General features: G+C 46.6%; 1 protein-coding gene and 1 long non-coding RNA gene across 3 annotated transcripts in view; both read left to right on the top strand.

The window, feature by feature from the left end:
• The window catches only part of SLCO3A1 (solute carrier organic anion transporter family member 3A1), a 303,202-nt gene that overhangs the window by 66,652 nt on the left and 209,017 nt on the right, over window positions 1-27,533 (top strand). The gene's annotated exons all lie outside the window — the stretch shown is intronic.
• Window positions 13,464-27,533, top strand: part of LOC140617405 (uncharacterized) — a 75,730-nt gene continuing 61,660 nt past the window's right edge. The window contains exon 1 of the long non-coding RNA XR_012017635.1: window positions 13,464-13,728. This is a non-coding gene — a long non-coding RNA (uncharacterized lncRNA). The remainder of the gene's footprint in view (window positions 13,729-27,533) is intronic.

Genomic DNA, 27,533 nt, shown 5'->3' with positions numbered 1-27,533 from the left:
CCGGGATGTGATCCTGGAGACCCGGGATTGAGTCCCACGTCGGGCTCCCTGCATGGAGTCTGCTTCTCCCTCTGCCTGTCTCTCTCTCTCTCTCTCTCTCTCAATAAATAAATAAATAAAAATCTTTAAAAAAATTTGTGTTTATAATAAATGCATCTCTCAATATTTGATGCATGTTGCCGTGTGTTACTAAATATTTTTCTGTGATGTTGCTACTGCATATGTAGCATTCTCTTGCAGATCTCTACCATAATGTTTAATGCCCTCTATTGTTGGACATGTGTTTTTTTAAAGGGTTCCTTGTTGTTAATGAGGCAGACAGGAACAGGGATTCTGAGAGATGCAGTGACCTGCCTGAGAATACTTAGCTGAATGGAGCCAGACTCTGGGTCTGACGGTGAAGGTTTTCCCATGTACGTCTAGGGCCTGTCACAAGGCTGGGGTTGTCGGTGGAGGGGGGGGGCGGTGGATGGTCCAAGGGGTCAGGTACAAGTCAGGACATTGCACAAGACTGCATGAAGCCTTAAGGAAATAAAAATCGCAGGAGCCCGGCAAGGAGGGAAGAGCACAGTGTGCCTCACAGCCCAGGGGAGAGGGTGGGATCAGAATGGGGAGTGTGTGTCAAAGCCTGAGATTGGGGGAGTTGGGAGGCAGAGGGAAGGGTGGTTCGGGCTAATAGTCCAGGGCAGGGTTCTGGAACTCCTGCTGCTCCGAGTAGACGTGGGTGTAGATGAGAGCTGTCACTCAGCTGGTATATTCCGCCTTCTGCTTCCCTGTCTCCAGCGATGCAGGGCACTCCCCCCGCCCCCCCCAACTGGATGTTCATTCCCTTCTTGAACCATGATAGCCATTAGGTAATTGTGCTTGTGTTGTGTTAGAAATCTGGTTTACAGCTTCACACACGCTGCTGCTTCTGATTCTGTCCCAATACCTCATTTTGAGATAATGCTAGAATCCTAAATCGCTGCAAAATACAAAGAAGTCCCCCATGCCCTCCACCCAGTTTCCCCCAGTGGTAACATGGCACTTAACTGTAGCACAATATCAAAACCAGGAAATTAACACTGGTACAGTCCATGGAGTTTACTCAGATTTTACCGGTGTTATGTGCACTTATTTGTGTGTCCGTCTGTGTGCATATGTATATAGTTCCGTGCAATTTTATTATGTGTGTGGGAGGTCTTCAAAATGCAGAAACCAGATCATTTTGAGTCTTGTGTGTTTGGCGGACCTACACACAGGCAGCAGTAATACATGCACGCACATGTGTGCATACACAGAGGGAGGATATCGAGAGAGAGAGAAGTTTTAGGTAGAATGGCAGCTGGCTAGAGGAAAACGAGTTTTCGAGAAGGCTTCCCGCGGGGGCCCTTGCAGACTGCCCGAACACACAGAGCAATTGCTCCCAAGTCGGGCGGCACACGTATTACACACAAACTTGTTGTGTTTTATTTTTTATCACTTACATCGAAACCCAGTGGAGCCCTCTGTGTTCCAGTTGATGCAAAGAGGAATTATTCTCAGATTTCATCTGCCAAGTGTTTTAGTGCAAAGGTCACTATGATACCAGCCAGCAACCAGAGAGAACCAGACTTCTCGTCAGAGCCCTGGGAGCCCAGAGTTATTTTGCTTCTGATGAGTTTTTATTTTAACTTGACATTGGGTAAAATGTGTTTTAACTCTCCAAAGAGTGTGGGTCGGGTATGGATCAAATACACTGTGACTGTAGTTCGTCTGAAAAAATAATTAAAAAGCTCTCCCTCATGGGAGCAAGCATAGCTCATTACAGCCTTGCAACTTCATTGATATTGAAGTTACCCTCATTAATTTCTTTTTCTAAAATAAATGACACTGTAAAACTGGTCAATTTGTTTTGGCTCTGTTCCACCCCCTCTCCCCAGCTGCTGGTCACATGCCATTCTCAGTGTGTTTTAGCAACGTGCTAGGAAACGTGCATGTGGCTCTTATCTGGTGCTTCCATATTGCCTGGGCTGCTAGATGCTTCTTGTTCGTTTTCAGCTGCTCATAATTCATGCCCCGTGGTTCATGGAATTACTTCTGTGCTCACTGGCTGCGTGACCTTGGACGAGACTCCCAGCGTGGGCTCTGGAGTCTGACAGTTTTGAGATTCAAATCCTGGCTCCCCCACAGACCTGCCACCAGGATTTTGGACACCTTTCTAGTTGACTCGAACCTGCTTCCTAAGCAGTAAAATGAGGCTGGGATCTACCTTGCAAGGCTTTGCCTCTGTATCCTTTGTATTAGGATCTTGTTCACGGTGGAGATTGATAAACACTGTCCTGTTCATTTTTATGGTCCTATCCTTACCATTTCTGATGTAGAAAGGAGGTGAGAGTGAGTGACTTATTTGAAATACACAGGCACGTCTCTTGACCAGGGTAGTTGGATCCTGATTTTCAGCTTGGGACATAATCCATCTAGTGGATCTAAGAATAGCAACCTCTTCAGTCCTGAATTAAATCAGCAGGGATCTTCTTAGCCTGCAGACCCCTTCCTGTGGCTCATCTCAAAGTATGTAAAGTGCTAGCAGGGCTCCAGGCAGCAGGTGATCTGCTCCATGTTAAGTCAGGGACACTCTAGAGTAGGGCCATTGCCACGATGTGGTATACTGGTTAGCTCTCTGGGTTTCGACACATTGCTTCCTAATTTGCTTCTTAATGTTGGCTCAGTTCTTCAAAAGAATGTATTCTCATTTTAGCAAAGCTGGGAAAACCCAAAATATAATAAGACAAATAATTTCTAATCCAGGTACCTATAGAAAGTCGTCAGTCTTTAGGTATATTCCAGCCTTTTTCTTTGGTCTTAACTAAAAACATATACAATGCTATATGTACACCTACTTTTAATTGATGTATTGTAAATTTACTAATCAGTTATATGTGAAATTAATGAATTATGGTAACTGCAGGGTGTTAATCTGGAAATGTTGGACATTTGAGTGATGAACATCTTTGTGGCGATAGCCACATTCACATCTGCTGAAAACTTTAAAAGCTCAGGTTCCTGTAGATGATTCAAGGTGAGCTAGAAAAGCAGCCCTTGGGTCTTGCTGTGACTTTTTCCAAAATACGTGAGGCAGAAGCGTGTCCTGAAAGAGGCTTTGGGCCAGCCAGGAATGTTGATGCCTTTGTTCTGCAGCCCTCTCCCATATCTGCTGATCAGGGGTGCAACCTTGGCTTTTTAAAAAAATATTTTATTTATTTATTTGACAGCAAGAGAACATAAGCAGGGTGAGCAACAGGCAGAGGGAGAAGGGAGAAGCAGGCTCCTCTCTGAGCAGGAAGCCCGATGCGGGACTCGATCCAGGACCCCGAGACCGACCTGAGCTGAAGGCAGACACTTAACCAACTGAGCACCCCAGACCCCACTCAGGGAAGCAGTCTTAACTGCTGCAGGGGCTCACCTTGCAAATGACAAAGAACAGACTATATGGAGGCTGAGGATCCACGGGTTCTCGCTTCATCCCCTGCCATTTGATTCCCTGGGAATGCAAAGTCCATCTTGCCAAACCTTCTGATTTTTAAGAGTGACTGGAAATCTGTATTTATAAGTGGACTGAAGTGCCAGCTCTTTGGGATCCCTTCCAAAAAACCCTGTGTGAGTCAACAACATGTAAGCCAGCTCAAACATGTCGGTGGCTTGCCGTTTTGGACTCTTCGCTCTTCAAATTGCATTCACCTTTTGAATGGCGAAAAAATGAAACAAGAAAGGAAGCGGGGTGATAAGGAGAGCAGTTGCACATATGGATGCCACAGCCAGAATAAATAGTGTCCTCTACTGTGATTCCAGGTGGTAATGGCATTGGGTTGGGGAGGGGAAGGAGGGCTCTTGCACAGGGCACAGTGGTAGAATGGAGCAGAGTGGATGTCTGCTCCAGAGCCTCTCGGGGTGCTAGTCTGGCTGAGGCTCGGCCTCTTGCCTCATTAGACTGGGAATCCCAGAGTGGAAAAGATGTGGAACCGTTCTTCCAAGGTAAGCATGTCTGGATGAAGATAAGTGCCACTCAGAGTTTCCTGAAGGGAGTGTTGGAATACAGAAACCAGTACTGTCTTGGGGTTGTTGGGGCCTGTGGATGTTTCCTGTGTGTGTGAGCATCTTTGCTGAGTGATTTTAGAAGCTAGTATTCGAGGTTTTGATAGACCAGGTGTAAGACCAGAGAGGCCCAGACTCCGCTAGAGAAGATTCTCGGGGAGGGTGAAAGATGCAGGGGATGAGGGGATGGTCCCTCTTTCCGCACTCCAAAGGCTCATTATTTCTTTACTGCCAACCTCTTACTGCACCTGACTAGTGAAAGCAGACTCATTTTGTTTTTCTTTTCAACTGTAACACAGGCATTGTTCTTAAATATAAAAGATTCTGAGCTATTTTCCTGAATAGCATGCATATTCTTTATTTGTAGATTATTTCCTTCTTATCTAGAATAATCTTGGCTTTATCTCTTTTTTTTTTTTTTTCCTCCTGTTCACCTGCAAGAAGCCTTGAGTGAGAGCAGCTGTGTGAAGGGTTTGGTTTCTGTGGAGAGTTGTGATTTGCTGCTCTTAACACTGGCATTAGAGGTTAATGATCTTCCTCTTTAGTGGGAAGTGAGCTCTTCCTTGCTGGAGGAATTTTTTTTTCTTTAGATTTTATTTATTCATCAGAGATACACAGGCAGAGGGAGAAACAGGCTCCTTGAGGGAGCCCCATGTGGGACTCCATCTCAGGACCTGAGCCAAAGGTAGATGCTCAACCACTGAGCCACCCAGGTGCCCCTTTGTAGAGGATTCTTGTGCTGAAAGGTCTTACGGCAGAGTCGTTGTTGTGGACATTTGCTTTTTCCTTGTCCCACACCTTGTTTTTTTTTGTGATGGAAAACTGCTTTTCCCCAAGGTGGTTCTCCTAGGCTGCAGATGTGATCATGTGGTCCAGGCGTGGCCAACTGTAATACAGGATAGGGCTCTCATGTACAGGGATTGGCCCAAGGAGCGTGACAACCAAGTCTACCATGAGGTGGGACAAAAGGACTCAGTGACAGAGGTCACTTGCTTTTCCAGGACTGCTAGCTATAAGCACTCAGTGAGCAGAGAGGCCAAGGTCTGTCGTTGCGGCTCTGTGCAGAGATCTGGACCTAGGCATGAAGACTGCACAAAGGAAGGCAGACTGGGGGAAGAGAAGGCAAGAGGGCTCCTCAGATCCACCTGTGCCTAAATCGAGCATCTAGCTCTTGGAATCCCAGTGACTTGAACACATAAATTGTCCTTTACAACATTTGCAGCCCAGAGGCTTGGATGCCGTGTCAGGTTATGGAAGAGTTATTAGATGGATTGCTTTCCTCTTCAGATCTGACCACACACCTTCCGACAAAGACCATGTTCCTGGGCAAGGAAACACACATGTGGAGCAGTTGTCCTCTGATCTCAGAGCTAGCTCTTTTATGATGCCAAGCTGTTCACCCATGGCCCCCTGAAGAACTGAAAAACTCCTGACCCTATGCATTCAATAAAAAGGGTTGCGTTGGAAGTTCTGATCTTTTCATTATTTCATAGCATTTAAGTTCCAGGATAAGGGACCTCGAGGCCAAAAGTGATGCCCTTTCTGCTTTCTTTCTCCCTAACCACCCCACAACAAACAAAGTGTTTAAAAATAACTGGTTGGCAAGCAGGCTTTGTGCGGGAGCAGGAAGTGTTGAATGGCAAGTCGTGTATGTGGGCAGGAGAGCGTCCAGCATATCAGCTTATTATTCAGTGGTGCTGTTTATTGAATGGAAGACACCTAAGCAGCCCTGGCTCCTGTACTGGACTGATATCGCCAAAGCTACCTTAACTCCCTGTAATGTCATATTGTCAGGAGTGAAGACGCTAAATGAGTATGCTCCATTTGTAACTTGGCTTTGCTGTTTCAGTCCTGCCAAGCGCTTTGTGTGGTGTGTGTGTGTGTGTGTGCACGTTCTTATTTTTGCTCACATGCAGCTGAAAATCTGAACACACCAAAGTGTTAGGTGGCTAAGGGGGACTCCTAAAAAAATTAGGTATAGTTTTTAGAGCTGGGGTTCAGGAATTTGCCTTAAGAGTGTGAAGAGAAATCGGAGGCTACATAACTGGGCTGCTTGAACCCAAAGCTTCCTGAGAGTGCTTTTTGGGGCAGGGATCCATGACCTTCTAAAATTATACGGAGAGGCAGGTGTACTCCTGTGGGGAGGCTTTCACTGGCTACTCCAAGAAAGGGGTTCATGACCCAAAAAAGGTTAAGGCCACACAAAGCCCTTACATGGGGCAGACCCCAATGATGAGCAACTGGACATAAGTGAAATAAAGATAGTTGAGGTGATGGGCTGTACAGAGTGAGATGGAATGTTGTTCACTGCTCAGCTGTCAACTTGATCTGCTCCCTGGGGAGCCGCTGTAATTCCAACAGGAAGCACTTGGAGCATCACTCAGGCAATGTGGGTGAAAAGTCAAAATGTGTTCGCATGACTCTGGAGACATCCTCTCAGCCTTCCTCCTCCTCCTGTTCCTCCCTTTCCACCCCCTCCCCTAAATTCCTTTGGGGCTAAAATTTTCCATCCCTTCTTTCAGCCTAACTGTGGGTGTTTTGGGTAATATTCAGCAAATTTTCTGTGCTGGTTTGAACTGATGCACCGATAGGAAAATCAACTTTTTTTTCTCTAAAGGCAAAAACATTTTAAAAATGTACTCAGTTCATTAATGGAATCTGAACTCTCGAAGTCAAAACTTTCCATGTGTTCTTACAAAGAACATTTCTGTGGGGGCAATTAAAAACAGACCAGTAGGGAAAAAGTTCTGAGGGACCCCAAAAAATCATCTGGGGACATGGATGAACTTGGTTAAATTTGTATGGGCAGAATGTTTTATCCCATGCTTTTTGGGATCACTGCTGCACTTAACCCCCTTTCTATCTTTACCAATTCCCATTGCCTCTTATTTCAGGTATGGGATTGGGGGAAGGGCTTGGGGGAGACATACTTTCAATCTAATGTTCTGAGCACAAGTGGATGTGATTTCCCAGTGCCTCCCTTTCTGCCCAAGGCATTACCAATAAGACACATGTTGGCCCACCTGCCTTGTGGGTTGCTGATGGAGTTTACAAAGGGAATTTGGATTCCCAGCAAGAGGTCTCATTAGCACAGCAAGGATCTGATAGAATCTAAAATTGTGTATGGACACTTGGAACCTTTTGAAACCCATTGGTGTCTATTATTAGATCTAAATTATTTCACCTACCCAGTCTGTACATTGGTATCATGGGGCAGGGGAGGAGGAGAACCTTGCCTTGATCCAACCTGATCAATTGAATTGGCTTAAGCATGCATTAATACCTGTGAATCTGGGGCTGAGGGCAAAATTCAAAAGCCAGGGGGTGGCAGGAGAACAAAATGTCTCCTGTGTCGGTGCTTTTATTTTTTAATATCCACCTTGTTAGTGGTGGTGAGCAAGTGATTAATTTTAGGAGTCATTGTGGTCACAAAGAACAATGAACAGCTGTCTGCTTATTTGGACTAGTGTGTAAAGCACATGTGGGTTTGAATAAGGACTTTAACAACACTGGGCTCACTAGGTCTCTATGGCGTCTTGCTGTATGACACCTAGAGGATGGGCACTCTGCCCGTGGTCTCACTCCCTTCTCCTAAAGCCCAGGGAGACTGGAGTTGCTGTTCTTTTTGTGCACACAAACAAACAGAGGCAGAGGAGGTCAGGCAACTTGTCCAGGGTCCTACAGCTAGTGAGTGGCAAGGCCCAGCTGGTAATCCTCATCTTTAGTATCCCAAAGGGCATGTGTTTTCCACCATATGCTCCCCTCCTTTGTCCTTCGACACTGCTGTGCTCCACCAGCATAATAGAGGACTCCAAGCATACCCTACTTAGTATTAAATGTGCCCTCACTCAGCGACTTCATTTTTTTTTTTTTTTAACGGTTTTAATTATTTTAGAGAAAGTGCATGCACATGGTAGGGGAGGGACAGAGGGTAAGGGAGAGTCCCAGGCAGACTCCATGCTGAGCATAGAGCCTGACATGGGGCTTGATCACAGGACACTGAGATCATGAACTAAGGTAAAACCAAGTCTGATTCTTAACCAACTGAGCCACCCAGGTGCCTCAACTACTCCTTATTTACATGCATGTTTCTCTCCCTGTCTCTCTCTGCTATACCAAATACCTGGAAATGTTCCTGATTCTTACAGTAAAGTATGAAATGGGTATTGAGAATCTAGGCCAGGGGAGGTGATGGGTGTATGGTGCTTAGGGCCTGGCTTCTTTGTGGGAATTTTGAAAACTCTTATCAGATAAAGCTTTGTTCCTATGACAAAAGCCACGAGAGATGTTTTCACAGTCTCCCTGTAGTAAAGTGACAGACACTCACCAGACAGTTTTGTTTACTTTCTGGGCCCTGTAGCCTTTAATTGGTGTACAGTCATTGCTCTTACACAGCTTGGACTTGGGGTTTTTCACTCCCAGGTGTGGCCAAGCTGGCTGGCTTTGCTCTGCAAGGCAGGAGTGATCTTCTCCCCCACTAGGCTACAGCTGGGACGAAAATGGTAAAAAGGTAGAATAAAAAAGGCTTTGTGGATCTTGGAGGAACAGGTGAGATAGGAAGATGAAAGAACGAGCAGAGACCAGTGGGCTGGAATACTGTGATGCCCAAGGCCTTTTATCGTGGGGAAACTATCAGCAGCCTGTCTGGCCAATCCTATGGTGTCCCAAAGACCTTCCAGAGTAGAAGATCCATGGAAATGAACTGGCAACAGGAGGAGTGGTGACCTGGTGGATCAGATGGTGGCAGAGACCTCCTCATGTTTCCTTGTCCTGTACTGGGATGTCCAAGTAGCTGCACACTCTTCCTAGCAGATCTCCTTAATCCACACTGCCCTGTGAGCTTGTTTAGGTGGCCTGCAGACAAATGACTGTCTCCTGTTGGTCCACCTGGGGGAGTGTAGGGCGGGCTCAGAGGGCAGACCCTGGGATCGAGCCACCAGGTGTTCAATTAGGAATGTCAGTGCAGGGGATCCATGGGTGGCTCAGCGGTTTGGCGCCTGCCTTCATTCAGCCCAGGACACGATCCTGGAGTCCCAGGATCGAGTCCCGCGTCAGGCTCCCTGCACGGAGCCTGCTTCTCCCTCTGCCTGTGTCTCTGCCTCTCTCTCTCTCTCTCTCTCTCTCTCTCTCATAAATAAAATCTTAAAAAGAAAAAAAAGGAATGTCAGTGCAGAGGGGAGGTTGGGAGATGATGCTCCTCTGGCTCATGACTCCAGATCCCTATTTTCAGCTTCCTTTTTAAAAAATTATGGTAAAAACAAAATAACCTAAAATTCACCATCTTACCCATTTACAAAATATACTGTTTAGTAGTGTTACCTGTATTCATGCTGTTGTGTGGCAGCCCTCCGGAACTCTCTCATCTTGCTTTATTCAAACTCTGCACCCCGACCCTGGCAGCCCTGTTGTGCTTTGTGTGTGTTGTGCTTTGTGTTGTGTCTTTGTGGGGTCTGCCTATTCTAGTTACCTCTTCTAGGTGGAATCCTACAGTTTTTGTTCTCTGGTGACTGGCTGATTTCTCAAGGTCTATTCCTGTTGCAGCACGGGTCACAATTTTCTTCCTTTTTAAAGGCTAAATCTTATCCTTTGTGTGTCCATACCACATTTTGTTGATCTGTCTATTCCTCCGTGGACATTTGGATTGCTTCCACCACTTGGCAGTGGTGAGTAGTGCTGCTCAACATCTGTGTGCAGTGTATTTCTGGCTCTTTAAGAGACAGCTTTCCACTTGGGTGTCCTAAGATGGTATTGAGCTCTGTAAGTCCAAAATTCACCTCCTTAAGTTTTCTCCTGAGTTAGCTTTGTCATAGATTCACTGTGTCCTTTTACTCCTTGCACTGAAAAATAAGCCACCACCTCTTACTGATCATGGCTTCTGGAGGTCTCTGGTGTCTGGGCCCATCCTCTCTTCATTCCCCTTCAGTACCCCCAGGTCAGGCCCTCCTTACCTCTCCCTAGGAGGAGTGTGTCTACCTTTGATGCTTAAGCTTAATCTGACCTATGTCCAAGGTGTCCATCACGAAGCTCCAGAGCAGGCTCTGAACGTTTACAAACCTGAAGAGATTCATGTTGTTCTGAAACCTTTGTTACAAAAGTTCCAAAGCCTCTGCATGGAATTTAACTGGGTTTCATTATGTGCCCAGTGGGTAACGAAATACGGTTATGTGTATTAAAATAATGCATATATTTAAGATAATAGTACTGTACATTTTCGAGAGACTTAAAATAAGCTGACTTTTAACAGAGACCTACTAAATTTAATTGTTTACATAGCATTTGTGCATTGACTTAACAAATCCCGGGAGCTAACCATGGGTCAATCCCAGTGCACGGTGCTGGGGATACACAGATGGATCAGACCTAGCCCATAAGACTAGTAATATCAGCAAACATTTATGCAACATGTTCTGTAGGCCAGAGGCTGGGTAGAGTTCTCTACGTATATTATCTGGTGTGATTCTCCAAGCTATCTTTTAGGTTTTCTTGTCTACGTTTTATGGAAGGAGATTAAAACACAGAGATTGGGTTACTGGCCCAGTAAGGGACAGTATGGAAACTTGAGGTGGGTTGGGGTGGGGCTGGGGTTTCTTTCTCCAAGGGATGTGTTCCTCTGCTTCCCAGCAAGCTCTACGTGAAACTATCATGAAATCTAAGAGCTTGAAACACAGGAGGGCAGGATGAGACACCAGGCTGATAAGAACCTACACATGCATTTGTATATGTTGAGTTGGAAAATATTCACCAAATGTGCTCAGGAATATTTTACAAGTGTGAGTAATGACTCAGTGCCTTGCAAAGAGACACACTGTCTTCCAAACTATAGCTGCTGTTAGAGAAAGGAAACCATGTTCTGCGTGTTCTCAAAGCAAGGACTTGTGTAAACTCTGTCTTTCGTAGGTGTCAAAATGCTATTCCTTGATGTGATGCATCATCTGGTCAAGGAAGTAACATGACAAAGCCTATCGCCCAGGCTCAGAAAGGAAGGTGATGTCTTTGAACTGGCAGTCTGGATGTCTGGGGAAAGGGCTTTCAAAACTTGTAAGCCTTTGCAGCTGGGGAGGTGGTCTTTACTTCCTATGAATCACATAGGGCTGACCTGAAAGGGACCACCTAGCCGTGTGTGTGTGTGTGTGTGTGTGTGTGTGTGTGAGTGAGATTGCACCATTGGTGGGATTTGCTATTCCTCACACAGAACACAAGCATATTCTTTTAAGAATACATTTCGTTCCTGCTGGAGATGATTATAAACAAGTAATGCACGAGCACTAAGTAGGTTTTTAAAGTTGCGGTGGAAGATTTGGTCCGGTAGCTTGCTGCCTGCTGTGCTGTTGCCTTAGAAAGCCGTGGGTGGTGGGAAGCCTCCACTGGGCGAGTGCACACCAGGTGCCAGGCACTCAGGAGTCTTCTCCTTTCCTCTGCATCATGACCATTTTACAGAGTAGGAGACTGAGGCTCAGCAGAGTTGGTTACTTGTCTAAAGTCTGTCATCTTTTAGGAAGTGATCACAGTTGAACGTAGTGTCTACTGATTGTGTCTGGTCCAACGCTGAGGTTTTGTGGAATAATTGATTTTTTATTATGGGAAATTTGAAACACAAAAGTGGAAAGGATAGTTGAATGAACCTCAGTGTGATCATCAGCAATTGTGACCAACTCATGGCCTTTCTTGTCTGTACCTGTACCCAGTCTCCCTTTAAGCTCTAATGATAATTTAATATTAACAACTATGTACTCAGTGTTTGGATTCCTCCAATTGCCTTCCCAAAACACCACACTTAATTAGATCTAAAAAGCTCCATGCTTTGCAATGAGTTGCTTTGTCTCTTAGGTGCCTTTTAATCTCTGGGTTTTTCTCTCTCTCTTTCTGCCAGGTTAAAGAAATGGAATCATTTATCCTACAGTTTTGTCCAGTTGGGATGGTGCTTTTTAACATGTTCTTCAGTCCTCCACCTGCATTTTTTTGTAAATTGGTTGTTAGCTCTAGGGGACTGATAAGATTCAGCATCTATATATATATATATATATTTTTTTTTTGCGGGGGTGGGGGCAAGAACTTCATAGGTGATGTTTATTTCTATTAATGAGACACATAAGATCTGGCTTTCTCTTTTTGTAGTGTTGACAGTGCTCATGGTCATGGCCTCTAAATAGTGGGGACATTAAAATTCTGTTTTTCTTCTTTTGTAAGTCTATTGAGAGAAAGTTCCTCATTTGAAATATTTTATTACCTGTAGGTAGAATTTGAAAAAAAGCAGGAAAAGTATTATATGATTACCAAAAAACAACTTGAGGTCTTTTTTTATTTTTATTTTTATTTTTATTTTTGTGTTGTCCTTAAAGTGTATCCTCTTAGGGATACATAAATTACTGTTTAAATGTTATTGAAAATGGCTTTTCTGTATGTGGTTGGGACTCTAATTCGATGAAGAATGAAATGTATTCCATTTTGTTTTTGATTTTTAGAGATTACTTTTTAAATGTAGAGATACAATTTTGTTCGATAATTATGTAAACTATTTACATGGTGTCAAAGTCACATCTACAAAATAGGAATGTTCTGAGAATTCTGGCTTCCAAACCTGTCACTGTTATTCCCTCCCACACCTTGGACACAGCCATTTTTCTTCCAGTTTTTAGTTTTATCCTTGTCCTAAAAATGTTACCAAATACATTTATATATTAACATCTCCCTTTTCTTTATAAAAAGTAGGTTATTATATGCATTTTTCCCACCTGGCTTTGTCACTGGACAGTGTATCCTATGAAGGAATATTGCATTATAAAGAATTAGCATTATAATTGGCATTATATAAAGATGTATGGAATCATTTGCTTTTCAGAGCTGGTGGTAATAACAGCAAATACGTGGCATTTACACTGTTCTCTGCACTGTGCTTTACATAAACTCTTTCAGTGATTCTCATAATTACCGTGCCTATGGTATGTATTTTGTCGCTATTCTGTAGATGAGGAAGCCAAGGCAGAGGGTAGCTGGTTAGGTACCTTGCCTAGAGTCTCAGACCTAGTGAGTGGCAGACCGGAATTTGGATTCAGGTATCCACTCTCCTATACCACATTATATTGTTTTAGAATTTCCAGAGTTTGATATATTTTTTTTTTTTTTGGTTTTACGAGTAAAGAAGTTATAGCCCTTAGGCAGTTATGCTAAAGGTGTCGCTACTGTGTACCCATGTCCTTAGATTTATGACTTCTTCAGATGATCACTAGCTTGCCTTGCAGCTGCTTGTTGAGTCTATAATTCAATCTTATTGTAAGTTAAACACTTGGCCCATTGTTATGTCATGTGTGCTCAGGGGATGAGACTCCTGGGTCAGTAAAGGACTTTGTGACTCCTGGCACAGTCATCAGCATGTTGTGACTATTCCCTTTGCCTTGTAAGTACCACAGAGGTGATGCTGAAGGTGCAGATGTATGTCAGGTATGCAGGAAGTCATGTGCCGGAGAGGAATACGAAATTTGGAGGATCCACTGCTTTTATAGCAAGCAGTAAGCAACCCTACTCTTTGTCCAGAGGATAGAGTTGTCTCATTCCTTATGGTTGCTCACTGAGAAATGTTTGGGTTATGAATCTAGCCCACCTGTGTTAGCTACCAGATGGGTACTGTTTACTTCCACAAGCCTGATATTAAACATCTAACATGTCTGCTAGATGAGGGTAAGCCCCAGCCTTTTCTCTTACCTTGTGTTCTTGGCACACCTAGTAGGATGTGTGGGAGCCTAGAGACCCTTAGAGGACTGCTTCTCCTGATGTTTCTTCGTACTTTTCTTGTTTGTTTTAGAACAAAGAGTCAGATGGGTACCCATACCATTTCCTTGACAAATTACAGCTTTTAAAAACATTTGCCAATATTCCCTGACACATTTATGGTAGGTTTTGTATTTCTCAGACTCTTAACTGTAGCAAAACCAAAACCCAGTCAGATTGCTTTTGAAGGCCACCTTTAATGCATCCTAAACACTGGCCACCTTGCAAACCCATGAGTTTTCTTTTTTGTTTGTGACAGGTAATATTTTGAAACCAGCCAGATGGATGAGGTTGACAAGCATCGATCAGTTTCTTCGCTACATAATAGAGTTTTGTTTTGATTTCCTTTTATTTTCTTTTGCCGGGCTGAACCTCCTTTCAAGGTTGAGTCCAGTTTTTCTGGCCAGTGATTTTTTTTTTTTTAATCTGTAAATTACTGCCCTCCCTAAGACCCTGATTATAACTTTACCTTTTCATAGGAAACACATGGGGCTTTGAATGGTAACACTCTCTTGGAAGCCAGCCGTCTCCAGTTTGGCATCCTGTGTGACTTTTCTGATCGAGTTTCTTATGTTAAATAGGAACTATTAAGGGTCCAAGTCACCCAGTACCACTACCTTAAAATCTAGCCCATCTCTGTTAGCTCCAGATCAGCACTGTTTACTTCTTCTAGCCCACTCTTAAAAATCTAATGTGTCTGCTAGAGGGTGGTAAGCCTCAGCCTCTTCTCTCTCCTGAATTTTGAAAATAAGGCTCTGGCAGCATGGAGTCCCCAGAGGATATCCATCAGGTGTTGCTGGTGAATTCTGAGGGAGAGCTTCACACAAGTATGCACTGAGCATTGCCTACACACCCTTTTAGTACCTTTTATGCTTCTCATTGGACTTCTTATTGGAAGGGCTTGTTTAAATTGTGCTTCATGGGATCTTTTAGGTCCTTAAAACTGTTTCAGGGGAGGTCCCACTGCCATTAGCCTTGGGAACGTAGGAGGGAACATAGACCTAATTATTAAAGCCAGCATAGGGAGGCACATGGGTGGCTCAGTGATTGGGCAACTGCCTTTGGCTCAGGTCATGATTCCAGAGTCCTGGGATCGAGTCCTGCATCAGGTCCCTGCGGGAAGCCTGTTTCTCTCTCTGCCTATGTCTCTGCATCTGTCTTTGTCTCTCTTATAAATAAATAAAATCTTAAAAAAATAAAAATAAAATAAAGCAAGCATAGGTCTGGGTGGGAAGAATAAACCTGTTATCTATGCCAACCACTGAGGAAGGAATCACAGGTGCTCTAGTACCACCTACTCCTGGCCCTGGCTCCCATCACTTAACCGAGCATGGTGACTACAGTTTCCTCCTAGGTATGGTGGCAATAATGATACCATTTCTCTTACTAGAGATGATGTGATGATATAGGAGGGAACATGAAATGTGCCATTGCTAGCATGTAGTAAGCACTCAGTATTTGTTAAGTAAAGGACAGCATGTTGGCACAGGCCTGGCCTACTAACTGACGTGGTTTCTAGATGTAAGCTCTAATCTTTTTTTCTAAACATGGCTTGGAGCTGCGCTGTCCAACGCGGCGGCCCTCACTAGCCACACATGGCTGTTTAAATTCCTTCAAGCCAGATAAAATTTAAGAATGTAGTTGCTCAGCTGTACTGGCGAAGTTTCAAGACTCACGAGCCACATGGGGTTCTTGGCTACCGTTTCGGAGTGTGTGGATTATAGAACATTTCTGTCATGTAGAAAGTTCTTTTGGGCAGTTCTGTTCTGGAGGGGTTTGCCCCTGAGGGATTCGATGGCATTAGAACGGTGGAGTGTTTGATTCTGGAACTTTTTTTTTCTTGGTAGCATCCCTTTTCTGCATCCTTTCTACAAATAGAGAAGAGTGTGTGTAGTGCAGTTATGGGGGTATGCATCTCCCGGCTACTGCTAGCCTAATGACATTCTTGTGCACAAAGCAGGGGCTGTCCCCAGGAATGGCTGAGGGCCACCAATGTGCCTTTCAACCTCCTGGCCCCCTGCAGACCCTCTTGCTCCCCAAAGCCACCCTCCCTCCTTTGCTGCAGTCCTGGGACATTCTCAGGTTCTGCTCTTCCATTCTGTTTCCTTCCTAGGCTCTGTGCATTCCAATCAATGTCCCTAAACTGTGGTCACCCTGATTGTAGGGCCTTTATGCAATTTGCTGAGTACGGGTAGTTAATACCGTCCTGGCTGTGCTCTCAGAATTGGCCAAGAAGGAAGGTCCATCATACTGGAGCTGGAGAGTCAGAGCACCTGTGCCTCTCTTTCCTTTGGGTTTTAGGTCTGTGAGAAGGGCGTGAGCTGCATTCTGTAGCTAAATCCATGGCTCTCTCCCCAGCTGTGGATGTGAAAGGGAAGCAGCCACTTGCATTAAAATGTGTTTCTGCTATGAGCTCTTGAGGGCTCATTAGAGATGCATGGATAGGACTTCTGAGCTCAGCTGTCATCTTTGTGCCCTACCTGTGGACCTTGGAGCAGGAGGAAGGCCCCCCTCTAGGTGCAAGGGCCCAGAGGTAAGGCTATGACCTCTGCCTGCCCTTGGAGCAAGTAGGGGCTCAGGGGCTCTGGAGAGACCGCCTGGTGGAAGGGGTTTCTGAGCTGCGTTTTCAAGACGAGGTGTGAACCTGGTAAGTTGGAGGAGAGAGAAGAGAAGGGGATATTCCAGGAAAAACACCCTCTACCAAGAAGTTTTAATTTGAAATAGTGAACAGCTTACGAGAACACCACCGTTACCACTTCCAATTACACTGTCTTGGGTAGATTGCCTAAGCTTGGCTTTCTTTTCTTTTCTTTCTTTTTTTTTTTAACCTTGGCTTTCTCATCTGTAAAATGGGAGTAGTCCCAGCAACCACCTTGGAGGGTTGATTTGAGGACTGATGAGTTGTCATGTGGGAAGCATTCAGAGTAAGTGCTCGAGGAAAACTAGCTGTCATCACTGCCCTTTCTTCCTTCTCCTAGTATTTGTGTTAAAAGAGAAATAAGCTTTGGAGCAAAGTTCAGATGCTGGCTTTGCCACTGACCCTGTGCGAGTCATGTCAGCTCTCTAAGCCTCAGGTTATCCCTCATTAAAGCGGGGAGAATGGCATCCATCTGTGTTATGGGTCTCCTCCTGAAGCTTAAATGAGATTTTGTGCATAAATCCTAAAACAGGGCCAGAAAGACAGAAGGTACCCAGTTAGCTTCATTTCTTCCTCTCCTCTCCAGCCAGCTTCCCTGGTAGTCTCCTGGAAAGCCAGGGGAGCGGGAGGGTAATGGGGTGGAATGACATTTGAAGCAAGTTGAGTCTAGCAGCTCAGGTGCCTTGCTGGAGAAATAGAGAAATCTTTGGTATCTGGACATTCGTGCCATAGTTTCAAGATGGTGTCTTTTGTGCTTACAGTAGCTCTTTCTGTGTGCCAAGCTGCTCTGAGTGTTTTCCATGTAGTCAACCCTTGAGAAAACCATAAGGAGCAGGACTACTGTTCCCTTTGTACGGATAATTGAGGCACAGAAAAATTAAGTGACTTGCTCATGATCACCCAGCTGGTGTGTGGTGGAGTCAGGATTTGAACCCAGGTGCGTGGACCCCAGAATCTGTGTCTTCACTTCTGTGGTTGACCGTTCTAGATTTGGCTGGGGACTGCAGTTTACACTGAGCATTGATGTGTTACAAGCATCCTATGATTCGGAGCCACAGAGGTATAGACAAGAGGGTTAATAGAGAAAGGAAGCAGAGTTAGGTCACCAGTAGGTTTTAGCCTTGTCCAGAGAATTTGGGTGGCGGAGGGCAGGCCCCGAGGGTTTCTAAACTTAGGCCTGCCTTCCTGCTGGAGGCTGCATCGGGGTTGGGGGGAGAACATGGCCCTGCAGCAGGACTCCCCTTGTGCCCAGTTTTGCAGGGTTGGTTTTTCCCACACATCTTCCTGCAAAGGTGGCAGACACTGGCCACAGCTGCCAGCTCTGGCACCTCTTGATGAAGCCTTCCATGGGGTCCACGTGCCGGTGAGCGTGTGGAGCCGGGGTGGTTGCCAGGCCTCTGCTTCTTCCTTTCCCTCAGCCTCTGGCCCAGAGCTTAAACTCCTTCCTGCTTCTCTTCCCTCCTCCTCACCTCTGCCTACCACCTGCCTCCTGCTGTAAAACCATCAGCAGCCCCACATCCACAGGGTGTTGCCCAGAGCCATGCCAGCCTGCTGCCGTGAGTTACTGAGCAGTGACTGAGCCCTCCCCGTGGGCGAAGCCCTGGTCTGAGTGCTGAGCACAGAGAGGCCAAGTCACTTGCCCAGGGTCACACAGCTGGAGAGTAGCTGGGTCAAGCCTAGAATCCCAGCAGTCCGCCTCCCTCCCTCCCTTTGTACCAGATGATCTCACCACACGCTCCCATCGAGCCCTTTGCTTCCTCTTGAGGCCTTTCTTCCTTCCTCTTTTCTCCCTGTTCCCTGCCCTGTGCCTTCTAACTTGCTCTGCCTCCATGGAGCACACTTGGTAACAGCAGATTTCTCTGTCATTGGAGTGATTCGGGTCTCTGCACTTCTCTCGGCCTGGCCTCACATCAGCCCCCTCTCCATTTCTGGTACCTTCCATAGGGGGCCTGACATCTGTCCAGTCTCACAAACAAACAAACAAACAAACAAACCCAGTGGCATTAGATAACAGCACCTTCCTTACCAAGCCTAAGTCTGTGCTGACATTGTGCTAGACCCCAAGTCCAGGTTTTACAGAAGAGGTGAGTACATGAGGCCCGGGGATGCTGGCTGAATGGGGTCGGAGCCAGGCTTAACCCTGGGCTGACCCCCTCCAGGCCTGGTGGCCTCTCGTGTCTATGGAAATAAGTCCGTTGACTTATAATGAACTTACAGTCCATAGTGAATTTCAAATCAGTATTTGAACAGGACACTTTCCATGGCCCAGGAAATTGTAGCAGAATGATCCATCTTCGAGCATCACTCTGGGACCCTCCCAACCCCCGCCACCCCCCACCACCAAAACAAAACTGGTGGGGGTTCCCTGGGGCTCTGCTCTGGTGCTCATCTGTGTCGGTGCACCCGTGGTTATGGATCGTGGCTCGCGGGCTCCCTTGGCAGCCGTCTAGAGCCAGGGAGTGTCCTGTGCCCACAGCTCCTGCGACGTGCGCCCAGGGCAGCAAGTGTTCTGTGCTGAGTACGTCTCGTTTTCTCTGGAGGGGTCTGCGTAAATATCCTCCATCCTGACTGTTGCCTCCATGAGTTGTTTCTGCCACTTCCTGAGCGCTCTGGGCATTCCCTGGGAGTTCTTCAGAACATTCTGGGCAGGCTCTGCTAAATGTTAATGAGGGATCCAGCTAGGGGAGGGCCCCCTTGACCTCTGGCCCTGGGCTTTGCCACTCTGCCATTTTAGATGAGTGATTTATTGAAAGGCAGGCAGAGGTGGACAGTGGGAAGGAAATCGCCCTTTTAAATTTATGGCTGGTTTTGCCCACATTAATGTGTAAGCCTCCGGCTATGCAATTAGAGGTCGTTAGGCAGCTACAATGGGAAATTAATTCTGCAGGACCCCCTCCCCGTGTGATTGTGGGTGAAACTGCTCCAGGGCAGGGAGAAAGCGGTTTGTTGCACAGGTGAGAAGGTTGTGCCCTGCTCCTGTGAAGGGACTGGAGAGCTTGCTGGTGTGTGTGTGTGTGTGTGTGTGTGTGTGTGTGATTAACTGAATAGGTGACCAGCCAGGACTGAGCCCAAGGCCCTGAAACTCCCCTGAGCACACCGGGAGCAGGACTCTCTCCTTCTGACCTTGCAGAAGGCCGGGCCTCAACTTTGATAGTTAAGTCTGGGTGACCTTGGCCACATTACTTAGCTCCCCTGAGTCTCCTTTTCCTTCTCCATAGAAGGAAGGTTTGGAAATAAGAGCATCTTGGAGGTGCCTTTAACTCCATAAAGGATATTTTTTCTCTCCCTCCATCCTGCAAGGTGGGAAGCTTCTAATCTCTGATAGGCTTGTGCTGTTTAAAAGCAAAATTCAGCTGAGTAAATTTAAAGACCACGTTGGCTTTATCCACTGATTCTTGGTCGGAGCAACATCCCATCTAGCAAAAAGAAATATGCTTCAGAGAGCTACAGAAAAGGGAAGGTTTCACAGGCAGAGATGTGCAGAAAACGGAAGTTTGTTGGCAGGGAGTGGACTGTTTAAGGCTTAGGTCATCTACCTGTGGGGATGGGATGGGGGCCAGGGGGGTTACCTCGCTAGTGTTGACCAGGTAATTCCAGATTGGCTGCTTAAAGGTTGCCTTCCCGGGAGAGGCCAAAACTGCCATTAGGTTATGTTTTTTTTTTTTTTTTTTTAAGATTTTATTTATTTATTCATGAGAGACCGACAGAGAGGCAGAGACCCAGGCAGAGGGAGAAGCAGGCTCCCTGCAGGGAGCCCGATGTGGGACTCCATGCCAGGACCCTGGGATCACAACCTGAGCCAAAGGCAGACGCTCAACTGCGGAGCCACCCAGGTGCCCCTGCTTCTTAGAAATCTTAAGTGGAACTCCCAACGTCAGAGCAAGAGAGCAGTAGTGCTCTGCCTGCGTGTGTGGGGCCGAGAGACCAGCTCTTGGCCTCTCCCCGCCCCCCCCCCGCCCCCTTCCTCCTAAAAGCATCTCTGGGAACCTTGTGTCACTGTAATCCAAGGATTCCACGGACGCAATGAAAACGTCCTGTCTAGTCTGATTTTACCATTTTTTGTTTAAAATTGTGGTAAAAGGTACAGCACGTGAAATTCACCATCTTTGGCATTTTTAAGTGCACAGTTCTGTAGTGTTGCATATATAATATTGTATATTTCATATACAGTATTTCACATTGTTGTGAACTGGGTCTCCAGAACATTTTCATCTGGCAGTTCTGGAACTTTGTGTCCATTAAATGATTCCCCACAGCACCCCCTCCCCAGGCAACCACCATTCTACTCTTTGTGCTTTGGACTATTGGTGGTACCATTTGTGAGTGAAATCCTAAAGTAATTTTGTCCTTTTGTGACTGGCTTATTTTAGCCTAAGGTCCTCAGGGTTCATCCATGTTAAGGCACGTGTTAAAATTGCCGCCTTTGAAGGCCTTTTAAAGACCAACGTGGTCTTTAAGTTTACTCAGCTGAATTTTGCTTTTAAAGAGCACAAACCTATCAGAGATTAGAATAATACTTGTGTGTGTGTGTATAGACCATATTTTGCTCATCCATTCATTTATGGATGGACATCGGGGCTGCTTCCACCTCTTGGCTCTTGTGGATAGTGCTGTGATGAGCAGGTCTTTTTGAGAACCTGTATTCAAGGTTTTTGGGGTATAAAACCCAGAAGTGGAATTGCTGGGCCCTTGGGAATTCTGTTTTTCTTTTCTTTTCTTTTCTTTTCTTTTCTTTTCTTTTCTTTTCTTTTCTTTTCTTTTCTTTCTTTCTTCTCTCTTTTTTTTTTTTTTTTTTTTTTTTGAAATTGCCGTACTGGTATCCATAGCAGCTGTATGGTTTTTCTTTTCTCCAGTTTATTTATAAAGGCCCCTGAGGAGGCTCCCACAAGACCTCAGACCCTGAATGAGAGAGGGTTGGGAACCTGGTCCTTCTACTTCCTCCCTCCTTGCTGGGCCTTGGCTTTGCCAGAGCTGCTCTCTCTCCCGAGGCCAGGTCTTGGCTGAGTTCCACTGACCTCGTGCCCGCCTTTTGCCTCTTTAGGCCTAAGGGTTGGTGATTATCTGTCACTGTTGCTCATCCTGGGTGCTTTCACGTCCCTTGGTGGACATGTCCCTCCCATCTGTAAATATCCTTCAGTAGGTGGTCCTGAGGGGGAACTTTGGAGTATACTCTGCTACCTACACGTTTTGACTGATGCAACCACTCAGGATAGGTAGAGGGGAGGAGGTTGCACACCTCAGTATATCTCAGTTTTCCTCATTCGTAAAATGCCTCCTTCGGGTTGCTGGCATATATATGTTGGTATTGCGTGAAGGGCTTGGCACAGCCAGTGGCACATAGAAAGGCCTATGGTAAGCGTTTGCTATCATTTTTATGATTTCTGTATTCCTTGTGCAAGGCTCCTCTTAAGACAGTACAGCTGGCTTCAGCCCCCAGGGCTCTTCCATCAAAGCGTGAGCCCTTCAGGGATTCAGCAGCTCCTGATTTCTGGGCTGAGTGGCAAGAAGTCGGCAAGAGGAGACAATATCATCAAGGATGCTTTAAGGCTTATCCACTGGAGATGATGCATTGGGCAAGCTGACTGCCCCCAGCTTGTGCTGGGTCCTGCCCTCAGTACCAGCTTGGTAAAGCAGCCAGCAGCTGTGGGGTAGGGCTCAGAGTGGCTTTGGCCTCTGTGTCTCACTTGGCAGATGATCTGTCACAGGTCCAGTTCCCCTTGGAGCCTGGTCATTCTGCTCAGCCCTTGGCAGGCAGCCGGTGGAGACATGACACAGCGAATCCTGGAGGATTTGGATCTCTGATATGGAGGATTTGATGATTGCTCCCCCTTTGCCCAGAGGTGCCTTTCCAGTCCTGTCCAGGGAGGAAGCCTGCCTTCTCTGAGATCCGAATGCCTGAGATACTCATGAAGGAATGTGGGAGTAGAGGGGGCTGTCCTGCCAAGTAGGACTGATGGTGGCCATCTGAGGAGGAGAGGTGGAGCAAACACCTGCACGCTCATACATACGTGCATGCACATGCGCACAAAAGCACACATAAACATGTGCACATGCACACATATGCACACTGGCATGCACTCACATGCTCATGCACATACGCACATGCACAGTATTCAGGTGCAGCAGGAGCATCACTTTTCCCCAGAAACCTCCTGGAGTGCACGTTAAGATCCTCCTCTCACATTCAAATTTGAATTTTTCTCCCGTTTTTTCCCCTTAAAGTTAGCAATTCTTTGGACAGTTAATATTCTGAGCTGTGGACTGTGTTCTTTATTCATTTAGCAGTACTTATTTAGTGTCTTCTTTGTGACTGACACCAGGCTGGGAATTGGCAATGTGATAATAGGGGCCTTGGCCTTGGGCAGTTGAAAAGATAGTAAAAAAATGAATGAATGAATGAATGAATGAATGAGTGAATGCATACATAAGTAAGCAAGCAAAGGAGCACAATAATTACAGGTTGCAATGCATGCTGGGAAAGGGAGTCCTGCAGATACTGGGAACAGCAGGTGCAAAGGCCCTGAGGCAGAAGAAAGAAGTTACTGGACAGGAGGAATCACAATAAAAGCCATGAGGCAGAGTGAACAGGAGGGTGACAAGAGAGCGTAGGTGGAGAGGTGGCCGTGCTGATCCTGCAGGGCCCCACTGACTGCAGAAGGGTATTGGTAAGTTCCACACAAGAGGAACTATTTTCGGAAGTTTTAGGTGGGAGTTACTTGATGCGCTGATGCTTCACTGTTGTGCAAATGGGCGATGAGTGAGCAACACAGGAGGTGGTGTTGCAGTTTGGGTGAAGATGCTGGCGGCCTTGCCTGAGTAGAGGCAGTGCCTGATGGGAAGCACTGGTAGTGGTTCCTGCTGGATTGTGGGAGGAGGGGGAGGACTTAGAGGGAGAAAAGGAAGAATCCAGGGTAACTCCTAGTGTTTCTGGCTTTCTCAAATGCCACCTCTTTTCCCTCTTATCTTGGTTAAGAATTATCTAACCGTTTCTGAACATATGCATATTACCTGGTGATGGCAAAGGGACATGGTAAGGCAGCGTTTTGCATGAGTGCACGATTGTGGGTCCAGTGTGGACTCCTTTCTCCAGGAATGAGGCCCCATGTCACCTTGGGTCCTTGGCCCATGAAGGAGGTTCTCATACCCTGAGAGCCAAGAAGATTTAAAGATCATTAGTTCAGCTCCTCCTCCACAGGGTTGAGTAACGTGTCTGGTGTCGCGCAGCTGGTCAGTGGCAGGAGCCAGGCTGCAGTTTTGCCAAAGGAATCAGCTCTGGGCAAACAGAGGAGCCCTGGTGATGTCCCCGCCTGGCACTTCCCAGATACCCCCAGGTGCTAGGTGGTGCTGTAGGACCGTGGACCCTGCTCTAGGCCATGGTGGGTAGCAACGCCTGTTGGAGTTCATGGCAAATGGGAGAAATTTGATTGTCCCTGGTGCTAGGCGACTCACTCAAGCACATTCATCTCTACAGGGTCTGAGAGAAAGGAAGAGCCTTAAGGTGTTTTTCCACCTGGAAACTCAGGGTACGATTTGCCATCTGTGGAGGCAGAAGCAAAGCCTTATCTCCAAGTATGCACTTCTCCCCCTGCTGTCTTCCTCTGATGAGGAGGCTTCCTTCAAAAGCATTGAACTAATCTCTTAAGAAATGTAGTTGACCCTTGAATAATGCAGGGGTTACGGGCACTGACCTCCCATGTAGTCAAACATCCACTATAATGTTTGACTCCTCCTAGGCTATTTTTTTTTTCCTCCTAGGCTATTAAAGATAATAGCCTATCTTATAAATACTGGTGTTTTTTTTTTTTTTTTAAGAGAGAATGAAAGTAGAGGGAGAGAGAGAGAGACAAGCAGACTGTATGCTGAGCAGGGAACCTGACGCGGGGCTCAATCTCACAACCCTGAGATCATGACCTGAGCTGAAATTGAGTCAGGCCCTCAACACACTAAGCCACCCAGGCGCCCCCTAATAGTTTACTGTTGACCAGAAGCCTTGCTGGTAACACAGGCCATCAATTAACACATAGTCTGTATGGTGTATGTATTACCTGCTGTATTCTTATATTCAAGTAAGTTGGAGGTCTTTCCTCAAGGTTATGAAGAAGGTTATAAAGGTTATGAAGAAAATCATAAGGACGAGAAAATACATTTATAGGACTGGACCATATTTGTTGAAAAATATCCACGTATAAGTGGACCTACATGGTTCAAACCTGTGTTGTTCAAGGGGTCAGCTTACCTGGTAAAACTATTACAGAGAAATCGTATAAGGTCCTTTGTAAATAGAGAGTAAAGCAACTGAGGGTGACCTGTATTTACATGGACAAAGGGTCTCACTTGATGTGGGTCCCAAGCTCCTTTGCCCCAGAAGAACATTTCAATGGTCCAGACATGAAAAAGCAAAGGTATGAACTCATTCATTCATAGCAAGAATTGAGGAGACCTCCTGTAGGTTCAGTCAGTTATGATCTAGGAAAATGATGGGGTATTCTGCGATTATTAAAGATAACGGTTGGGGGAATATTTTGTGACTTTGGAATGTGTACGGTTGAGAAGTGAATGAAGAAACAGATTCCAAAACTGGAGTATAGGCTGGGTGTTCAGTGCACTTAAGGAAAAGGATTTGGAACTACTATACTGTTTTTTCCTTGACATGCCTCTAATCTAGTTTTGTCACATTAAAAAGAACGCAATGAGAACCTATTCTCCTGGTGTAGTTGTGGTGTTTAAAGGCCAGCGAGAAAGAGCAGATAACCCGAGTGAGCAAAATTCCTGTCCGAGGGAGGACAGATAGGCATTTTTCCAGGATTGTTGAGCCAGTGGAAACCTGCCAGCGGAAGGATGGAGCTGGGGACCACTGACTAGTGACTCAGAGGCAGCAGGTGTTCACGGAGCCCTCTTCTGTGTCCCCAGCATGGTACTGCATAAGTGGTACAGAGGAAGCTCACAGTTGGGCCTCTGAGTGATGGGATGACCACAGGATGGATGTGGGGATGGGGCTGTGTGCATCAGCTTTCGGGCTTATGCATTTTCTCCTTGGACCTTAGATGGCACCATGGGAGGCAGAATGACACGAGGGTGGGGGAGGGGCACATAGAGGAACAATTTGAAATCACCACACCCACCCTTTGTGGGACCTCCCTCCCGGTGCACCTGTGGTGATAAGACCCCTCCTTGCCAAGCCTAGCCCTTTTCAGAATGCCCTGTTGGCAGAGAGTCACACTCACTCATGCAGAAAAAGCATTTTGTCTCCACCCTGGGGACCCAGTTTGAGCACAGGTCCTTCTGTGAAGTGTGGATTCTTGGGCCTGGCCTTCCTGGGACAGGTTCATAAACCCTCTGTCTGGGTGCTGCTGGCAGATTTAGCCTCGTACAGCTTCTCGCTTAGGGGGTGCCCCGTTGCCTGAGTACCCAGCACCTCCTTTTCCCTTTCTTCTCTGTTCTCTGTTTTTGTGGCAGCCCAAACACTCACGGGTCTTGAGACAATGAAACGAAAAGCCTGGTTATCATGGGCAGGAAATGGGCTCTATAAAGTGCCCCTTATCCTCTGCACCAGAAGCCAGCAGCCTTCAGCCTTTAGTAATTCTGTTGTTTGTGTAACCCGCTTTGATGTTTATTGGAAACAGGAATTAGTTCCTGACATTGACTCGATTTGGGCTCCTCTTGGGGTGATCGTGATGGAGCCAAGGAGTGGCTTCATACTAGACAGGACTCCCTTTCTCCATTTGGCTGGATCCTGCCCACTTTGCTGTCCTTGGGGGTACCCCTTGCTGGCCCCGGAAGGCAAGGGACTTCAGGGACCTTTGGTCGGTCCATACACTGTAGAGTGCTGTCCTGGGTGCTGCTCCTTTTCGCCACCCCTGCAGGTTATGGGAACAGGCTGCAGCCCCGATGGCTGTAGTCTTTCCAGTTCCACGAGGGGGTGATTTATCCTCCCAACTTGATGTTCCAGTAGGGCAATGGGAGCAGCAGCTGAATACCGATGGCAGATATACTGCCCAGGAGAGAGAGATGAAAGATTGCTTCTGTGTTGCTTGCTCCACTTTCCACACCCTCATACCAGCTTGAGCCAGCAGGTGGGTGTAAGGCCAGGCCTCCAGTGATTGCCTTCCTGTCAGTTTTCTGCCCTACTCTGGGAATGTGGAAGTCCTCACCAGCCATCCATGGTGGCCCCAAATGTGACCCTGCGTCATGTTCCCAGGAGGTGTTGTGAGCATGCAGGGTTTTGAAAGCATGAGCTTATTAGCCAGGTTTAGAGAAGAGGCCCAGAGTGTGATGCCAACCCCATACCCCATTCCTGCAGACACACTGAGAGACCCTGCAGAGGTGCTAGCACCCATGGCCTTACTGGGGGACAGCAGGAGTCTACGGGTTAGGAGTGTAGGGATAACTCCATGTGAACCTCCGTGTTCTTCCAAGGGAGTGCTCACCAGGAGGGCCAAAGGTAGACAGGGCTTTGTAGGAAACACATCTCCTTGTACTTTGGGTAGTTGCTGATGAGATCGGGAGTTTGTCCCCGACTGAAAAGCTTTCCAGAGAATGTGGAGATTTCTAGCAGGGCTCCCCGGAGTGGGCCACATTGGTGTCCTGTGCTCACAGACACCCGGGCTGGGTTTTCCAAGAACAGGAGGATGCTACAGAGTAGGAGAGGCCTGGTGACGAAAATTCAGACTTCGCCCAGGACGTCTGGTAAAGTCGAAGGTCAGGGTCAGACTCATGGGGTTCTGTATCCTGACTGATGCCCCCAAAGATATTCTGGGTTTCAGAGACCTGGGAGGCCCCACATCTTTATTTCCTCTAATAACCTTGGAACCGGTCATCTATAAAGGAATGAATATTTAGAAAAGCCCTTTTCTGGCTTCCTGCTTACATCATCCTTCGTGGGAGTCCTTCCCTCCATCTTCAACCCCGGCATCGGCTCTCTGGTCCTCTGAAAGATGTCACCGTTGTCCATAAGCTTCTCTAAAACACTCATTGACTGCTTACCCTCTGTCCCGTGTGTCTGGATGTGGATGGGGTTAGTGTCAGAGAGAGGGGCAGTAAAAGTATCCAGAAAAGGTTGGGTGAGGGGGTGGGGGAT

The sequence above is a fragment of the Canis lupus genome, chromosome 2, assembly GCF_048164855.1.
Source record: "Canis lupus baileyi chromosome 2, mCanLup2.hap1, whole genome shotgun sequence".
Classification (NCBI taxonomy): Eukaryota; Metazoa; Chordata; class Mammalia; order Carnivora; family Canidae; genus Canis; species Canis lupus.
The sequence above is the reverse complement of the archived record's forward strand: the minus strand, read 5'-3'. Positions and strand labels throughout refer to the sequence as shown.